Genomic DNA, 19,466 nt, shown 5'->3' with positions numbered 1-19,466 from the left:
GTGCTTTATGGACCCAGCCCTCACACAATGACATCTAAAGTCATTGTTAGTTGCCATTAACAAAATGAAATCTTTGGGGACAGGTAGATGATAAGCAAAGGAAAAATGCTTCAAATTAAATGAGCTGTCTAAATCAAAGAAGGTTATAAACTAGAACAGATTAAAATAATAAGCTTATCACTTTCAAATTTTCTTCAGTCCTATGAAAAAGGAAGTGTTTTTAATGGGCATTTAAAAGGGCTAACTGCATTGCAAGCATGTGGAGGCCAGATATATTACTTCTTGTACATCTGTCATTAATTTTATAATTGAAGTTTATGAATATCCCAGTTGAAAAACAAACAGTTTGTATCAATGGAAATGAGTTAGTTTTTAAAAAAAATTTTTATCAAAGTTAATACATGTTAATAATTCCTTTTCAGAGTAATAGCTGTTTTCACATTTATAAGCACATGCTTTCCTTAGAAGGATATCCGATGGGACACTTTTTTTTAACTTGGCCCCTGATAGGCAACATATTTCCATTCATACAAGAAAGTAGTCATTTGAAGTCTATGAAGCAATGTCTGTCGGACTAACAGATGTCTGAGCTGGAGTAAGCAGGAAGTCTCCCGGTCCGCCCCAACACAAAGGCCTACTCACCATAAAAGAAAAGACCCAACAGCTTGGGGATAAATAAGGCAGCTTCTATCCCAACTAAACATCTGCCCGAAGACAGCCAGGAAAATGGAAACAAGAAAATCCCTGGGACCACAGAAGTAAGTGCATTTTTCTTCCTTTTACCCCCTTTCTACCCACTCAACAACCACCCTCCAGAGCATTGAAATTCGCCAAAACATCGTTTTATTTGTTCCAGCACCGACATTTCAGTCTGGAGTGCTTGGCCATCAGCAGGGGATGGACTCTTTGAGCCAAAGGAAGCCTCCTTTAGCCACTGGTAGTTCCTGAGCAGCTCGGTATGCCCGTCACTGTGGGAGCACTGTGGAGACAGATGTGGCAGATGGGCAAGGTCCCATCAATAACCATTAACCAATGAATATGTGATCAGAGAACTGAAAAGATTAGCTTCCAAAAGCTGAGGAAAAATGGCGATATGAAGACAGTGACTGGTGAAGGGTGTAGACAAAAATGAACCTAGACTAGATACGATGTGTTGGGATGATGGACGGACAGAAGCAGGAATGCCGAGGGAGAATAGCTTCCTATAGATCTAAATAGCCAGTATAAAGCCCCAGCTGTGGCTTCAAGTTTGGACTATTCAAATAACTGCAAGAACGCCGGTGTGTCCAGAACATGGCAAACAAGCAAAGGGAGAAGAAGCCAAATGCACGTGAATCTGAAAGGAGAAAGACGGCGCGGCCTTAGGTACCGTCAAATGATAGACTAGGTTACTAGCGGAGCAAATAAAATCATTACCCAGGAGGTGGTACAAATCTCATTTGTGTTACCTAGAAATCATGTAAACCTACAAAAATAATTTAGGAAGGGACCACAGAATAAAATGCAGAATAAACCATCTCCAACCCTAGGTCCTTTTTAAGGGTTAAGAGTCACTGAGAAAAGTGGTTTCTTCCATTCGTTTTCTCAGGTAGTAACTACCAGTTCATCCGTCAATTCTTTTGCACCCTGGAAGAAATCTGGGTGTTCCATCTCACCGGAGTGATAAGGAGAACCAAGTTATCCCTGAACGATCCTTCTGGAAGTCTGCCAGACCACTGGGTCATTTCCCAGTGTGGTACAGAATAGTCATATTGTTTTCAGGTATGGCTGACACGGATTATTATCAGAGAACTCGTTCACCCTAGATGAAGTAATGAATTCTGACACCGCACTTCAGGTTACTGTCTTTTGGGAACCTTTTTTGTAGCCACTGAAAAAAATTGAAGTAAGATAAAATCTGGTATTCTCCTCCTCTATCTAAGGTCAGGTTCTATTCCACTCCAAACCTCAATCTTCAGAGAGAGAGAGAGAGAGAGAGTTACCAAGTAAGAAAAGAATAGAGAGGGATTTTCATTAAGGAAACTTCGATAGTTTCAGGACCCCTCCTTCCAGAGAATAAAATGGAAAGTTGTACAGTAAGAGAATGTTTTTCCAGGGTCAATGTGACGAAAGGTCAGCTTTCCTTATTCAGCTAGTGACGTGACAGTTTTCCTCACTCCCCTATTTTGATGATTTATTACATGTCTATAAATCACGTACATTTCCTTTCTTAAGCAAAACATAATCCTCTTTGCAAGGTGCCCTCTGGTATTCTTCTTCCATTGTTTGTTCTCATCGGCACCGTCCATTTTCCTGAGACACTACTTAAAGTCTATCCGCTGTGGCTGTTTAACACCAATGTGCTAAATGAAAGCCTTCCAGGAGTAGGCTGATTGCTTTCCTATTGATTTCCTTTTGTGTGTTCTGTTCCTCTGACAGTTGGTGTACTCAGGAGAAAGAAAGCATGTCAGTAAGCTGTGGAACAGAGTTTAATACTTACGCATCTCAATGTATAAAACTAATAACTGAGGTGTTTAGTCTTTTTTCATTAATAAAACACTATTTAGGAACGGAGTAATTAGAGCCCAGAAAATGTAATTTCCCCAAGATTGGCTACCTACTCTTTGCCATTGAATTATCTCCTTTTTCTTAGAATGGGGCAATAAAATAGACTCTAATCTGAGGTCTTACAATTTTACATGGTTATACTTATAATTGTACCATTATGTGCACCTCTTATATACAATGTCATCGACTTTATTCCAACTCATAGGGACCTTAAGGAAAGTCACACTTCACCTCAGGGTTTCAAAAGCTGTCTGAGTAACCCATACCCACGACTCTTGCATTAATTCCCAAGCCTCTTTTAAAAAATAAGCCAACATCTTTAAAGAGACACAGGTAGTGCGATTGATTGCTATAAAGGAGAAAAGCTTGATAAGTGATACAACAGTGATTCAACCAAAATCAAACCCACTGCAAGTGAGTGGATTTCAACTCACGGGGACCTTCTATGGGTTTTCAGAGGCTGTAAATCTTCATAGGATCAGCTAGCCTCAACCGTCTCGAGCCTAAAGCAGTTGGTAGGTTTGGCCGCTGATCTTACTGTTAGCATTCCAATATTTACCCGACAGCACCATCAGGGTTCCCTGATACCTGGATATTTGCTATTAAAGCAAATAAAGCACTGGCTTACCATCTCCAAGACAGTCAACTTTGGTTGACCAACTCCTAGATATTCGCTCTGGACGAGCTGAATTGCGACTGAAGACCTCTAATTGGCAACTGGTTATGTTTGTTCAGATAATTAACTTCACAGCTAATTGGCCCTACGATATCTTTTAAAGGAACTAAGGATTACTTTTCAGTGACAAGGTTTCCATGCAGAAGTACTCTGTGAATGACCTAAGACAAGATTCACTTAACACTCTTAATTCCTTGTGCAGCAAACCCCATGAAAACTGGAAACTGTGTAAGGAGGCAGAAAAAGAGAAGGAAAATTGAAATGTTTTCCACTCTGAGCAGCGATAGAAGAGTAGTAAGACTGTACCCAAGACCGCGAAGAATAAGACAGTCTCGCTGAGTTGGCTTTTATAGGTTTCACTTGTACATTAAAATCACTATACAAAACAATAAGAAAAAATAGACAGCTTCCTCTTTAGACCTCTGCTATGAAAACAGAGAAGGACAAGTAATTTAATCTGAATAGAGGGGGGGAAAACTACAAACAAAACATTTGGGGCCATAAGCAGAACTGCCATAAAGCAGAGTGCATGGGAAACACAGCCTATGTAAATTCTCAGCTTCAGTGAACCCACATCTGTACATCCAGAGAGCTAGTTTCCATGTGTCTTTCCAACTGAAAAAGGCAAACAACAACTGGCTACCATATGATTTGTACAAAGAAATTGTAAACAGGTTACTTGGTATGGACCACATATATAGGCTGTACACACGGATGCCCAGAAATGGATTTGGCCCCAAGTCTTCTTCAGCTAAAAAGCCCCAGGCATTACAATACTCCCATATGGCCACTGCATAATGAAACAGATGAGTTTTGCCCTGAAGGTTGTTTTGTACCAAAAACAAAACTTGGCAGAGGGCAGCTCATACAACCATGCAAAGGAGTTTCATGGCTTATACTTGTGTGTGTGTGTGTGTGTGTGTACATAAAGATGTATGCTAGCATTCTTTGAAAACTATGAAAATGTACTAAAGAATCCTAGATATACATCGGATCATAGTACATACATTCAAACAGACACGCAGACATAACACCTATCTCACAAATATACTCACGTGTCCAGGAAGTTACAACGAACGTCTCTCCAAGGCTGGAAATCGTGTCAGAAATATTTGTGTTAAGGAAGTTCTCTTGGTCAAGATGGCTTCTCTTTTCGCCGCCTGAGGCTGACTCAGATGGAGAGTAAAGATGCTGGATGCTTAAGCAAGAGCTCTGTGTAAGGGACCACAGTGAGAAAAGAGAATATGAAGGAAGATTTCTTTCAGCCTGACCTACCTTAATATCAAGGAAGTAAGGAATGATTTAGGTAAAAGTTCCAATTGGAAATAATTAGTATCCACTTACTTGGAGTTGCCTGGGTCTCATCCTTCCAGAACCTTTAGACGGAGCGGCATCAAAGGACTGAGAAGCACCAGACCACGGCTAACAGTGTTAAAATCCATCCATCCATCCACTACCATCCAATGCTACCCGAGGTCTTCCTAGAATTAGGACTTCATACTAAGAACAGAAAAAAGATGGTTTGAGAAAAATTCGGCAGTCTAATACAGAAAAAGAACGTGAACTGGCTATGAAAGCACAAACAAAACTACTGCTATAAACCATGTAAAATCTTATTGCTCAGCAATATAAAATGTGAAGCTACTTCATCTAGACATACCCTCCATCTAGGTCTGCACACTTTGGAAAGCAGGGCTCGCATCTCTCACCTCCCCTGGAAAGCTGCGTATTCCTTGACGCACACCACATCAAAATCTTCAAGGCACTCACCTCCTTCTAAACGCTGAATTTGCGGAATAAAAAGAAGTCTGAAGGGGCAAGATCAAGGATGAAGAGTGGGTGGGCAAAAGGTTTCCAATGAAATTCTTGTAGGAGACCCCTTGTCACCCTTAAATAAGGAGGTCCGCTGTTGTGATAGGTTGGGGGCAGAAATTCCATGGTACCATTTTTCTGACCTTTTTCTTACCAGTGACATTTTGGATTTTCTTAAAATGTCTCCCTAATAAGCTCTTTTGAACATCATGTGTCCTTTGAAAAAAGTCTAGATTACCCCTCTGAGGTCCCCAAACAGCCAACACAACCTTCTTAGTTGACCTCTCGGGCTTGAATCTAACTGACCCAGCAACCCCCTTTGGCAGTCACTGTTTAAATTGGACCTTTCTCTCTGCATCATATTGGTAAATCTACGACTCATCCCTGGTCATGATTTATTGCATAGAATCATCCTCATTAGCTTTGATCTTGCTTAAAAGACGGTGTAAAGATTAGCTTTGAGCTATCTGATCTTAATGCAGCTCTTCGGGCACCCATCAAGCCAACCGCTTACTGAGGTCAAGATATTCACTTAAAATTGAAGCATTCAAACCATGTGAGATTCCAATGTAAGTAGCTGTCACTTCAAAGGTAATTCTATAATCTTCTCCCCTCAGTTTTTAGACTTGGGCCATAGTGGCTTTACTCATTGTGGCAGTTACATAATCTCCTGTCAACTTTAACGTGAGCAAAGGGGTGGAGTTTAGCATAGCCAATCAGGTCGCAGCTTGGTGACCTCATTGGGAAGCATGATGAAGACAAATAGCTCACGGGAGGCCAGACTCAGTCTCTCTGCCTTCCCTCTACTGGTGTTCAGACACTCAGAAAGCACATGGAGACCCATGCCAGTGTTGAGATTATTCCACTGCCACTGGATCCACAAGATGTTCTACCCACTGGCCTATGATCTTCCTGCATTCAGCATCATTGTATGTGCTGCATGAGTCTGAAGAGGAATTTATGGACTAGTATCAGACATATAGGCTAATATCCTACTTATGGACTTGATCTGGACTGGGCTGGGATGTTTAATCAATACATAATTGTTCTTTTATATAAATCTCTTTCTTATATACACGAGTATCTATGAATTTGTTTCTCCAGTCAACCCAGACTAACACACTCAATAAGATCGACAATTCTCCCTCTTGGCTTGACTTTGAGGTCTTCCAAACCTTAATTAAAGGCTTGAGGAATGTAGAAACCAATGTTTTATGTGGACCAACATTCCTATAAGCTTCTTTTAAAGTTTCTATGACTTGGGAAGATGTATACTTCAATCTTATTAAAAATTCTCCTGAGGATTCTAGGGATTCCTGTCTCCCTCCCCGGAGGTGGGACACACTTTCTCTCTGCTTCGTCTCCCTGTGAGACATTCCTGTTGACAAGCCACATGGAGCTACACTGATGGCAGCCAGAGCCTTGGAGCTGGAGGAGCCACGTGGAGACCCACGCCAGTGCTAAGATGCTTCCACCACCACTGGATCCACAAGACTTTCCACTCATTGACCTGTAATTCCTGCACTCAGCATCATGGCATGTGTTGCGTTAGTCTGAAGAGGAATTTACAGACTGGTATCGAACATATGGGTTAATATCGGACTTATGGACTTGATCTGGAGTGGACTGGGAGGTTTTCTTAATGTATGATTGCTCTTTGATATAAAGTTCTCTCTCACATGTATATGAGTGCCTATGAATTAGATTCTCTAGTCAACCCAGACTAACACACAGCCCTTACTCACCCTTCAAGCGTGGAACTGCACTCATCTCCCACAGTTGCATAATCAGGCCAATGAGGTAGATAATAATAATGGTGAACCATAATAAGAACATACTCCTCAGCACAATCAACCATACCAGATCCAAAGGGCAACATTAGCCCAGGGATAAAGCTCCGAAGGCAGGAGGGGATAGGAAGGAAGGACGAATGGAAACAGGAACAACAAGCAGGAAATGGGAAGGGCCGGTAACACTGTGGGCATTGTAATCCGTGTCACCAAACAAACTGTGTAGGAATGGTCGAGGGGAAAATGAACTTGCTCCACAGACTTTCACTCAAATCACAGTGAAACACGTTTTGCTGTGTTGTACAGAAAAAGGCAGCAATCTGGTACACGGACACCTGGTCCCTCCATGACCATAGCCCTGAGGATTCAGGTGTGCTCTCACGTTGACTCTGCGCTTGGTCGTGCAATGCATTTTGGGGAAGCTTAATTAGCACAAATATTGAGTAGTAGTCAATTAGTATATCCCTCCGAGCCATAATTCCTGTGTGATATAATTCTGGACTCTGCACACCTGTGGCTCTAATCCCACAATGGAGGCCCTTCTCCACTATCTGAATAGAACTCGGGTGGGATCAAGGCCTGGACTTTGGAGTGCATGTGAACCTAGCCACGCCCTTTGTTTACTTGGGGGTGTCTTAGTAGAGTCATGTGACTTAAGACATTATCTTATGTTTCCTTTCAATGGATATGGATATACATATACATAGATCACTGTACAGTTCTAACATCACCTCGCCTGGAAAACCATACCTGACTAAGCTTTGGTAGAAGCAAGAAGATCTGCTGTGACTTTTGGACATTTTGGCTTCTGGCTCTGGACTCTGCATTTGGCTCACCTCTGTCTGACCTTCAGATTTGGGACTGAGCAGCACCCACCACCAGAAAAGACATTTCCTCAACTTTTTGAGTGTGTGTGTGAGTTTCTGTGGGATGTTGCAGCAAATGACAGCACGTGAATCACAGCAAACCACAGGGGTGTGAGGGAATATACCCAAAGGAGGAGTCAGGGAGGGAGCAGAATGGCCTCTTCGAAGAGTTTGCTATTTGGGATATCTTTAATCTCCAACTCCTTGGGAATAGTCTGGTATTAATTCTTCTAAAAGAAAGCATTACCACAGATGTATTAGGGCTTGTCCTTATGAAATTCTCCTTTTTGGACTCCAACCCCCAGTTATTCTATAAGTAAACCCAAGCAGCCATATGGAGATGCCCACGTGGAGATGGATAGAGAACCCTGGTTTATAGCCACAGCTGCACTCCATGACAGGGGCCAGTATTAACTATCAGCCATGTGAGTGAAGTCATTCTGGACCTTCCAGCTGTTCCAGGGTCCCTGCTGACACCTTGTGAAGCAGAACTTCCAGACACATGTGAACTTACAAACTCTTATTATTTTAAGCCACTACGTGTTGGGGCAGTTTGTCATGCAGCAATAGACAGCCAAAACTCAGTAGGCAATGAGAGCAAGAATCCACATATTATTAAATGAGTGTGAAAGCAACTCGGTACAGTTTTGATTCTGCGTCCCCCGGGATCTAAGGTCCAGCGGTTTTCACCTGGCTGAACACCAGAACCACTTTTAGGGCTTTTTCAAGGTGTATGTAACTGGGCACAGCTCAGAAATTCTGATTCCAGAGGTCTCGCCTGTCAGTAGAACTGGGGCAGCTTCTTTGTGAAAAACGCAACCAATGATTCTGACGTGTCCCCAGTGTTGGAGCCAGCAGGAGTCTGTACTGAGCGGCTCACACGTTTCAAAGCAGACCCCATCCCATGTAGCTCATCTCCACCCACACAAAGAACGGTGTCTCATCAAGATTCTGTTGTAGTTCATCTATTTTATGACGCAATCGTGTGCACAGGGACTCTATACGAACAATGAAGGGAAGACTTTAGATGTTGTTCCGTACTTTTGTTAGGAAAGAATGCCAACCCTACCTAAGTTAATCGCTACATCATTCTCAAGGTTAAGTTAAGCATATAAACCCGAAAGTAGGACTTGGAGATGTTAACCTGGCACAGAACAACCCAGCAGGAAGCAGGGGAGCACAGGGAGTCATCACTACAACCATTGCTCTTTCTGCCCACGCTGGTCAAGAAAGGGCAGAGGTTGTACAACTGTCTGGGTACCTCGTGGGTGAAGATGAAGCAGGGCAGGGGAGGCCCATTCTCCTCACCTGCTCCACATAAGCCTGTAAGGAAGCGTGCTGACTCTTTGTAGAATATCAGTGAAAGGCTACCGTCAGGGAAACAGCACGGGGACTGTGGAGTTCAGCTGGTGCTTCTAACAGGCAGACTCTCGCTCCACTGTTAACTTTCAGAACCTGCCATTCTATTCATTAAGAAAATCTGGGGGGGTTGGGGTGTGTGTGGGGTGTGTGTGTGTGTGTGTGAACTTGTAACCTCAAGCCTCCTCCCTGTGTGAAGGGTCTCCCCAGAATGATTATGTTATATTGCGTCGGTCAGCCTAACGGAGACCAGTTTCCTACAAAATACAAGAAATCCCTAGATATGATCTTCTCATGTACAGATAACTCATAAACTCCAAACAAATCTCACTGCCATCAAGTAGATGCTGACTCATAGCGACCCTATAGGGCAGGGTAGAACTGCCCACCCCCCCTCCCCGCCCCCGTGGGTTTCCAAGAGTGTAATTCTTTATGAGTACAAAGCCAGCTAGGGGTTTTGAACTACTGACTTTGAGGATCGTAGCTCAACTCATCGACACTTCACCGCCAGGACTCCTACAGATAACTCATACTTCCCTTGAATGGTATGTAAAATTCCCTCACTGTGAAACAAGTAAACGAACGCTGCTCCTGACAAATTCTCTCTTCGTCTTCATTGTCTTTACTTGCCACTCATGCACTTTTTAATCAAAGACTTCGAGCCTTTTTCCGGCCCTAACCCCACGCCCACCGCTATAGTGTCCACTCCACAGGGACTCTTAGTGAACCTACAGGACAAAGTGGAACTGCCTTTGGGTTTCTGTGGCTGAAATCCTTGTGGGAACAGAACGTTCTCCCTTGGTCTTGCCTTAAAGCAGTGGTTCTCAACCGTTCTCATGCCGCAACCCTTTAATACAGTTCTCATGTTGTGGTGACACGCCCCACCCCACCCCCCACCTCTGTCCCAACCATAAAATTATTTTTGTTGCTACTTCATAACTGTAATTTTGCTACTGTTATGAATTGGGCAACCCCTGTGAAAGGGAAATTGACCCCCAAAGGGGTTGTAACCCACAGGTTGAGAACCACTGCCTTCAAGTAAGGTTAAATAAGAACCGCGTGTACCTGTTCTGACTTACTTTAAAGGCACACATAGGAACAGATCTCCTTCGTAACCTAGGATCGGACCATAGATGAAATGCCTGAAAGTGTGGGGAAGAGGGAAAGGATGCTTCGTTTCTCCTCCCCGTTGGGGCATGTGTCATGCAAGGCTCTCTTTGTTGCAAGCAACTGAAGCCGAGATGGGGAGTTTATTGGCTCATTAAAGAAAAAGCCTAAGAGGATCTGGCCTCAGTCGTGTCTGAATCCAGATGCTCAAACAACCTTTCCTGAAGCTGCCTCTCTTCTCGGCCAGGCTCTCCTAGGATCATGGCAAGACGGAATCCGGCAGCTCCAGGCCATGAGCCTCTCCTCTCCGCAAACCTCCACACACAGTTTCTCTTTCGCCGACGCGTCACAACATCTGAGACTACTTAACCTTCACCCAGTCACCTGCCCATCTCTGAACCAATTACTATGGCCGGGAAAGTGTAATTTCCTAAGTTGCCAACCCCGGCACAGAGAGTGAACACCCAAACTGTATCGTCCGATGGTGGAAGCGGGCCAGTTACCAATGGAAAACCAGTTTCTCCTTACCGGGAGCAGCTCAATGGCTGAAAGCAGAGGACTCGGCCTCCAGTTGAAGACTGTCACTTTTGGAAATGCCTTTCTGCGTTTTGAAGTAGTGACGATACAGGTTGCTCATGTCCACTGGAAAGCACGGACCGGCTCTATAACCTCCATGACAAACAGTTCTTATGATCACAGGGGTCCAGCATCCAGCAGTCATGCTCAAAGGGACTGGAGTTGTCAATGCTTACTCAACCGCATCTTCAAAGGCGCAGAAGGGAGTAGCCCAACGTCACGTTCAGTCTTCTGACAGAGTCACCCAGTCAAAGCTGGAGGATTCTTTGCTTCAGCTACACTATTGGCTGGGTGCTATATGACTGGAATGTTAAACAAGTGTTAAACCCTTTTTCAACATTTTCTCATGTTGGGAAAAAAAAAAAAGATTTAAAGCCCAAGCTTCTTCAAAAGGATATTCTATTGAAATAAAAATAATTCAAAGATACAGTCGTCACAAGTTTTCTCACATAGGCCAAGTAACAATGTGTGCTAGATGAGAAAGAAAAACTGAAAAAGAATGACAATTTTATTGGTCTTACCACCTCATACTATTTTCAGGTCTGTGAAATATGTTTAATGGGTCAGCAACTTTTGAAAAAATTCCCTAAAAGCCTGTTCTACATCAAAGATGTGTGTGTGTGTGTGTGTGTGTGTGTGTGTGTAGCGTACGAGAGAACAGGGAATAGGTCATTGCCCAGATCCAGAACAAGGTTATTTAAGCTGGGATAGTTTGATTGACCTTCACTATAAGTGATACTTGGGGGCCTGGAGAGTAAAAATCAACCTAGGTATTTTATAATCAAACCAGCATCTTATTGAAGTCACAGAGGAAAGAAGGCGGTGTCTTCTGCATTCTTCTCTCTTTACCCTTAACCTTCGTCTCGGCCCACCTCTCATCCTCAGCGTGAACTCAACCAAATAGGCATCGACAGGCCTCACGCAGAGGTATGAGCAGGAAAGCAAACATGCTGGGGGCAGAATAAAGATGGCCGAGGAAGAAGCCATCCGAACATACACTTTGCCAACTGATCTCCTGGCCTCTGAACAGAACACGGACAAGAGCCGTGACAGGAAGGACAAAGGACATTGCCCTCCACTCTCAGAAAGCCTAAATGGTGATGGTTCTCCGCTCCAGCCCTCGGCGCTGGCGAAAACACAGAACTCGGCCATGCAGCTGATTCTGACTCAAAGAGACCCTATAGGACAGCATAGAACTGCCCGTCTGGGCTTATGAGATCACAGTTCTTCACAAGAGTAGAAACTGTCACCTGTCTCCCAGGGAGAGGCTGGTGGTTTCAAACTGCTGACCTCGGGGTTAGCAGCCCAAGGCATAACCGCTATGCTACCAGACATCCTGAAAGTCCCGCTAGTGTGGTGGCTTTTAAATTGAGCAACATAGATTCCTCAGATTTCACATAAAAAATAAATTATTTTAAAATGGCTACCTAGTAAATGTGTGCCTGTCCTATCATCTCCTGTCACCATTTGTCCCCTCCCCTCATTCAACATTATACCAAGACGTCGAAGCCAAGCCATGAAAGTCACTGCAGAAAGTTTCTGGAAGTCCTGGCAGGTCTGATCAGCTATAAGCTAGAGCACAGAAAGAGTCGTGGCCACACAACGCTAGTTTTGTACCCTAACTTTGAGCCTCATTGCCAGCCTGGCTCTTTGTTTAGGTGACCCTTGACCCTTGGAGTCAATGTTTGTCTTCTAAATGGTATTTCAACACTCACATCTGGTGATGTCCCCCCGCCTGACATTTGTGAAGCAGATGCTTCCAGTGGCCTGGAGTGTGCCTTCTGGGCCGGAGCTTTCAATCATGCCCTCTGGCATTGAACTCGGTGGCACTTCCCCCCAGGTAAGCAAAGAATGCCACCAGGAAGCAGCTGAGACAGAACACTTCAAACCATCTGGAGGTAATCTTGGATATAAAACTCCCAGAAGCCTTTGTATAAAGAAATGCCTAGTGGTAGGGAGTAGGAGAAGAATCAGGTCCTTGTTATGAAGTCCCTTTAAAAAAAAAGTGTACTTTAAATAGTAGTTCATGGTTGACCAAGAATAAGGCCAAATGTCTGCTTCATTTTAAGCAATGTCTTTACATCTTTCTTTTTTCCTGTTCAGAGTACTCACCCCTGAAACTTTTAGTTAACAGAGCAGAATTTGCTGCTAAAAAACAGCAAGTCCTTTCTACCCATTCCTTCCCATTTTCCCTCCACGCACACCATGATCCGACACTTCATGGTTCTTAGTAAGAGACTTCTTTCAGTGTGAATCTAGAGAGAACTTTGAGGACCTTGATCAACTAGGACCAAAATTCGGCTAGCCTAAATTGGTCCAGTGGTGTCTTTTCAATTAAGGGTTTTCCCCAAGATTCCTAATAAGCTTTTGGAAGAAGCAAGTTGGTCAATGAGAACCATTTATTTCATCTGGATGAAGGTCTTTGATCCACACCCCTATGCCTCACGAGTCCCTCTCTTTTTATGGTTAGGTGGCAGTATAGGTGCAAGCACCTACAGAAAATGCTGGAATAGTCTATCTATCTCTTCAGGGGGTTAAGAAGGGAATATTCATGGTGCTACTTTGTAGCATTCATCACCTGGCCCTGTGAGCTCTCTTTCCACAGATCTTTGGATATTTTATACTCTTCATTCATGAATGCAATCTCTGCTGTCCAAGGGGGATTCCAGAATGGCTCCAAACGACTCACGTATCGTCCTCTTATGTCATCCCTTCCCATTGAGTGGAAACAGAACTAGTTATTTGCTTCCAGGCATTAGAATATGACAAAGGTGATGGAATATCATTTCATCACACAACACAGGAAAGGAGATTTTCACAGGTAGAAATTAAGTCTAAAAATCACTAGAATTTCAGATAATAAAAGGGATCTTAGGTCAGACCCACCCAAAGGGATCATTCCAGGTGGGCCTGACATAGTAAGGGGAATCTTTCCAATGGATCGCTCAGGAGTCAGCGATCTCAGGGGAGAGAGGTCTCCTAGTTTCAAGGAAGAAGTTACGACCGTTTTGTGGGAGAACTTACAGGAGGACTGCATGGCGAGCACCAGAGGGGGTTCCAGGAGCTGAGAACCGCTCCCAGCCAACAGCTGGCAGGAAAACAGGGGCCTCAATTATACAGCTCTGTTTCCTGGATGGACACCTGCTTCAACTGCAGCTCAGCTGACGTGTCTATACCTTACCGAGGTGGGAATGACACAAAGCAGGTGGAAGGAGAGCAACCTCCATCCATGCCAGCCATTTGGTAGATGATCTCTATGTCGGATGAATCTTGACTGTCTCCCTAAACCACTACTGCCCAATTTTTTCTCTGTATTTAAACCAGTGTTATGTTTCCCATCTCCCAAAATGCAGTGAAAGTAAAGAGCTGACAGTGCGCAAACTGATGCAAACCTCAGCCCTCTAAGCTAATTTTCTATTTTATTTCAATCATTCTCTCTCTCTCTCTTCCGCTCTCTCCTCCTCCTTCCTGCCCTCTCTGCTGTTCCCTTTCGCACTGCCATTGACTTCCTTCTGACTCAGACAGCAAGCTTTGAGGATAACCTAGCACTGCCCCTGTGGGCTCCCCGGACTCTAACTGTTTACAGGAGGAGGACGCTTCCTCATTGGGGTTACTTTAATCCTCTCTGAAATATTCACTGTTAGTTAAAAATAAAAATGGGCTTCTTAGAATAAAACGTATGGCAACTCACTGGAGAAGGACTTTGTAATAGGAGAAAAAAAATCATGATGTGGTCAGGGAAACCCAGCCAGCTTCCCCTGCCAAGCGGGTGCCTCATTTGATTAATATCTGAAATATTAGCTGGTCCTTAAATATAAACTTAGAAGTTTTAAAAATCCATTCAAATTCTAGTTGCTAAATGTTAGGCACATTTTAAACACATGCACTGGCTAAAGCTGAATTGCATTTCAAAAAAATTTTAGCATCTTTTTTGCTGAAAGATTCCAGTTCAAACAAAATTCTTGGAATTAAGAGAAATTTTATAAGGTGGCTTAATATCAGATATGCAAGGTCAGTAGCTTTTATTTATACTAGCAAAATTTCCTAGAAAAGAATATGCTGGAAAATATTCCATTCAAAATAGTGACAATCTTGCGCATTACTTAGGAATAAGTAAAGATGAAGGCTCAGGACCCACATGGATAAAACTATAACATCTCAATTAAGGGCATGAATAAGAACAGAAGCCATCAGGACAGCACATGAAGTCTTTAGGTGCAAAGAGCTAGCATCATAAAATTATGACTTTTCTCCAAACTAATATCGAATTTAATTCAAATTCAAATCCTTATGAGTTTTTTTTTATTGAATAAAATTGTTCTTAAGAATATATAAGGGAGGCCAACTTCCAGCATTGGTGATGGGGATCTCCCAGTGAGACTACTGAAAATTATAAGTATTTATATATAACTTATAAATATTACATTTAGGTGTATACATAACTTACCTATGTTATATGTATACATATATATACTCAAGCATATATATATATAACTCTCTGGAAATGGTCCTAAAGATACAGAGCAAATTAAGAAATAGCTAGTCAAGGAAATCTATTAAAATCCAGAGAGTTGGGTAGGCTACTATCCCAAAGGTCATCAGTTCAAAGCCCCTAGTGGCAGTTCTACTTTGTCCTGCAGGGTTGCCAGGAGTTGAAAGCAACTCTGTGGTTAACAATTTGGTTTGCTGCCAAGACAAGAGATGTTGATTCCCTTTCCCTTCCAGGATCATCTCTCTTTATCTGGGAGATGTGAGGGAAGAAGGGAAATGGAACCCTTATTTTTGGCTGCATCAGTCTGGGTCTTATTAAAATATAGATTCTGATTTAGTGTATCTGAGGTGGTGGAAATGCCCATTCTTAGGAGGGGTGGAAGCAAAATGAAACATTTTTTTTTAAGCTCTGATCAGAACACAACTCAGTGGTAATTCTTAACAATCAATAAGTCAGCGTGTTATAGACATTGGGGTAGATATACAGAATCCGAATTGAGATCAGAAATAACGTCTTGCCTGCATGAAGATTAATATAAGGCAATAGATATTGTGAATAATAAACGTAATAAAATATTCCTAATCAAGGGACATTGAGTGACTTATTTTTGCCAATAGTACTAATAAAATAAAATCAAACTCACTGCCAGGGATTCACAGTGACCATGTAGAGCAGACTAGAACTGCCCGTGTGGGGGTTTCAGAGCCAGAAAATCTTTACCGAAGTAGAAAGCCTCATCTCTCTCCCCCGGTGCGGCTGGTTCACTTCGGTTAGTAACCTGTAACCCACGACACCCTCAGGCCTCCTTGCTGTAAATTTGATAGGATTGTTTTTAGATGCCATCCAGTTAGCTCCAACCCACAGGGACCCAATGAAAAACAGAACGTAACACTGCACAGCCCCGCAGTGCGGTCCTCACAATCGTTCCCATGCTTGAGCCCACCGATGCAGCCACTGTGACAGTCCATCTCACCGAGGGTCTAGCTCTTTGTCACCGCTCCCCTGCTACTTTCCCAAGCATGATGTCCTTCTCCAGGGACTGGTCTCTCCTGACAACATGTCCAAAGTATGGAAGACACAGTCCTGCCATCCTTGCCCCTAAGGGGCACTCTGGCCTGACTTCTCCCAACACAGATCAGTTTGTCCATTTAGCAGTCCGTGGTACTTTCAATATTCTTCTCCAGCACAATTCATCAGTTCTAATTTGGTTTCCTTATCCAATGTCCAAATTGCACATGCATACGATGCTATGGAGAATACCATGGTGTGGTAGTTACATAATTTTATGTCAATGTAATAAATAAGTGTTGGGGTGGAGTCTAGCCTGTTAATCAGGTCACAGCCTGATGAGGCCTCCTTGTGGAATGGCCTTCTTATAAGGATTCTGGGAACTTCCTCTCTCTCTCTCTCTCTGCTTCACCTTCCCTTGAAGAGCCATCCTGGGTGAGCTGGAGGAGCCATATGAAGATCCAAACCAGTGCTTAGATGTTTCCACCACCACTGGATCCACAAGACTTTGCACCCACTGGCGTGTGATCTTCCTGCATCTTGCATCATTGTGTGTAATTGTGTGAGCCTGAAGAAGGCTTTATGGATTAGTATTGGACTTATGGGCTAATAGCAGACTTAGGGACTTGATCTGGACTGGGCTGGGATGTTTTCTTAACATATACTTACTCTTTAATAGAAAGCTCTTTTGTATAAATAGATGAGTGTTCCTGAATTTGTTTCTAGTCAACCTGGCCTAACACACATGGCTGGGTCAGGCGCTCCTTAGTCCTCAAGGTAACCTTGCTCATCAGTGCTCTAAAGAGGTCGTGTGGAACATATATACTAATGTAATATGCCTTTGGATCTCTTGACTGCTGCTTCCATGAGCATTGATTGTGAATCCAAGTAAGACAAAATCCTTGACTTTGAACTTTTCTCCATTGGTTATGATGCTATATAAGGATTTTGGTCTTCCCGACATTGACTTGCAGTCTGTACTGAAGGCTATAATCCTTGATCTTCATCAGCAAGTGCTTCGAATCCTCCTCACGTTCAGCAAGCAAGGTTGTGTCATCTGTGTATCACAGGTTGTTAAGAAGCTATCCTCCAATCCTGATGCCACACTCTTCATAGAATACAGTTTCTCTGATGGTTTGTTCAGCACACAGATTGAACAAGTATGGTGAGAGGATACAACCCTGATACACACCTTTCCTGATTTTAAATCAAGCAGTGTGCCCTTGTTCTGCTTGTACAACTGCCTCTTGATCCATATACAACGGGCACAATGAAGTGTTCTGGAATTCCCATTCTTGTCGAGGTTATCCACAGTTTCTGGTGTCCACACAGTCTAATACCTTTGCATAGTCAATTAAACACATTTAAACATCTTTCTGGTATTCTCTACTTTGAGCCAAGATCAATCTGACCTCAGCAATGATATCTCTTGTAAAACTGGTACAAATTGGTTAAATATCTAGAGGGGGGGGAAATACACTAACCCCCTTTATAACATCATATACAAAACCAAGTTCCCATATTAATATTGTAAGAGTATCCATAAGACCACACCTATAATCTAGTGCTGGGAAGATCTTAACCAACACCAGAAACCATAATTCCATCAAAAAAATAGCATAGACCTATTATCCAAAGGGCAAGACACATCACAGGTAAAACATACCAAGAGTCATGGCAGACAAGACTACATGGATAGCAAACGTATCCAAACCTGCTCATTCGACAACAGTCAAGGAAATGCAATTGAAATAGCAAAGGAGGCATCACTACACCTCTCAGAACAGCACAGCTTTACAATAAGGATAATGATACAACAGGACGTTAAACATTTGGGGGGAAATCTCATCATCCTGTAATTCAATTGTCCCATGAATTTGAGAGTGGCTCAAATGTGTGAGTCTCCCTCCCTTGTAGATCATGTCTACAGCAATACAGAGCTGACTCTGGGGGGCCAGTAGTTAAAGTGCCTGGCTGGTAATCAGTCATTCCATGGGAGAAAGAGGAAGCATCTGGCTTCTAGAAAGATCACAGTTTTGAAAACTTGATGGGGAAATTTTATTCTACTGTCCAGTGGGGTCAATTTGTGTCAACATGGATTCAACAGCAAAAGGTTAGCTTTGGTCAGGTTAAGGGGCATGGGGGGGTGGGAGCGGGGGAAATGCACTCATAGCTTGCTGGTGCACACGTGAGGGCCTTTTTAGTAAACATCTGGCAACATCTATTCAATCTAAAAGATACATCTGTATTTGGTCAGTAAATCACTCCTTGGAAACTACCAAAGGCACCACCAAAAGGGGGTTTTGAACAAGATTATTATAGAACGTTTTTAGTGGCGAACAAGCAAAAAGCCCAAAAAAGTCTTCATGAAGAGTGATCAAATAAATTATAGGACATGGACACCAGGAATTAAACATGTACCAGGTCACTTGTGAGGATTTCCACAGGTATTTTGAGTGAGAAAAGCAAGACAGAAAATTGATTAGAGTGATACAAGATTTACATCAACATGACTAAAAACTGACCTACGTAGGAATAAGCAAACACAAATGTATAATAATAGATGCTCAATTATAAGAGCATGAAGAAAAAATATAGAAAATATGCAATCTAAGTTATTATTGTGGGCTCCTATGCAAGGTGGGTGATTATGGTGAGGAGGAATATGGGTAGAGCTTCCTTTGACAATAAAGAGAATAACAAAAATGAATATGCAGCTCTATAAGCTGTGTAAGAAATATGCTCACATGTACACACATTCTTAAAATAGAATTAATGTACGTAGGTATAACTTTTAGAATAATAAATTTGACAAATGCTGTAGACGTGCTGATTCTACGAGGGCATATCTCTTCCTATGCAGAAAAGTTGTCTAGACAACCGACTGTGGTTCCCTGACCCCCAGAAGGCCTGTTTCAGTCCTCCCAGATCAGCTGTCTTCTTGTCCTTCCCTAGGCCCCACTCACTCTTGCTTTTTCCAGCACCTGCCCCTCATTGCACCCACTCTTTTCTGTCCCTTCCTCAGGCTTCTCTCCCTGTTTCCCCCTTTCCTGACTACTTCTTCTCACAGTCAGATTCCACAAGAGTAAATGGGTCTGCCAGTCATTGCTTATGACTGCCAAATCTCAATCTGCAACCCACAGTTGCTTCCTGGTCCCCGTGGCCTATTTCAAACACCCACACAGTGTCTCCACCAAGCTCTCTCCGGGCACTGCAGATTTCAAGCATCCAAG

General features: G+C 43.0%; 1 long non-coding RNA gene across 1 annotated transcript in view; it reads right to left on the bottom strand.

The window, feature by feature from the left end:
- Window positions 1-19,466, bottom strand: part of LOC123521416 — a 72,596-nt gene that overhangs the window by 47,412 nt on the left and 5,718 nt on the right. The window contains exons 2-3 of the long non-coding RNA XR_006679860.1: window positions 4,568-4,723; window positions 4,279-4,435 (exon numbers count right to left, since the gene is read on the bottom strand). This is a non-coding gene — a long non-coding RNA (uncharacterized LOC123521416). The remainder of the gene's footprint in view (window positions 1-4,278; window positions 4,436-4,567; window positions 4,724-19,466) is intronic.

The sequence above is a fragment of the Echinops telfairi genome, unplaced genomic scaffold (genome assembly GCF_000313985.2).
Source record: "Echinops telfairi isolate 266 unplaced genomic scaffold, ASM31398v2 ScPeMD7_18;HRSCAF=68, whole genome shotgun sequence".
NCBI lineage: Eukaryota > Metazoa > Chordata > Mammalia > Afrosoricida > Tenrecidae > Echinops > Echinops telfairi.
Note: the sequence above shows the minus strand (reverse complement) of the source record. Positions and strands in the feature narration are given on the sequence as shown.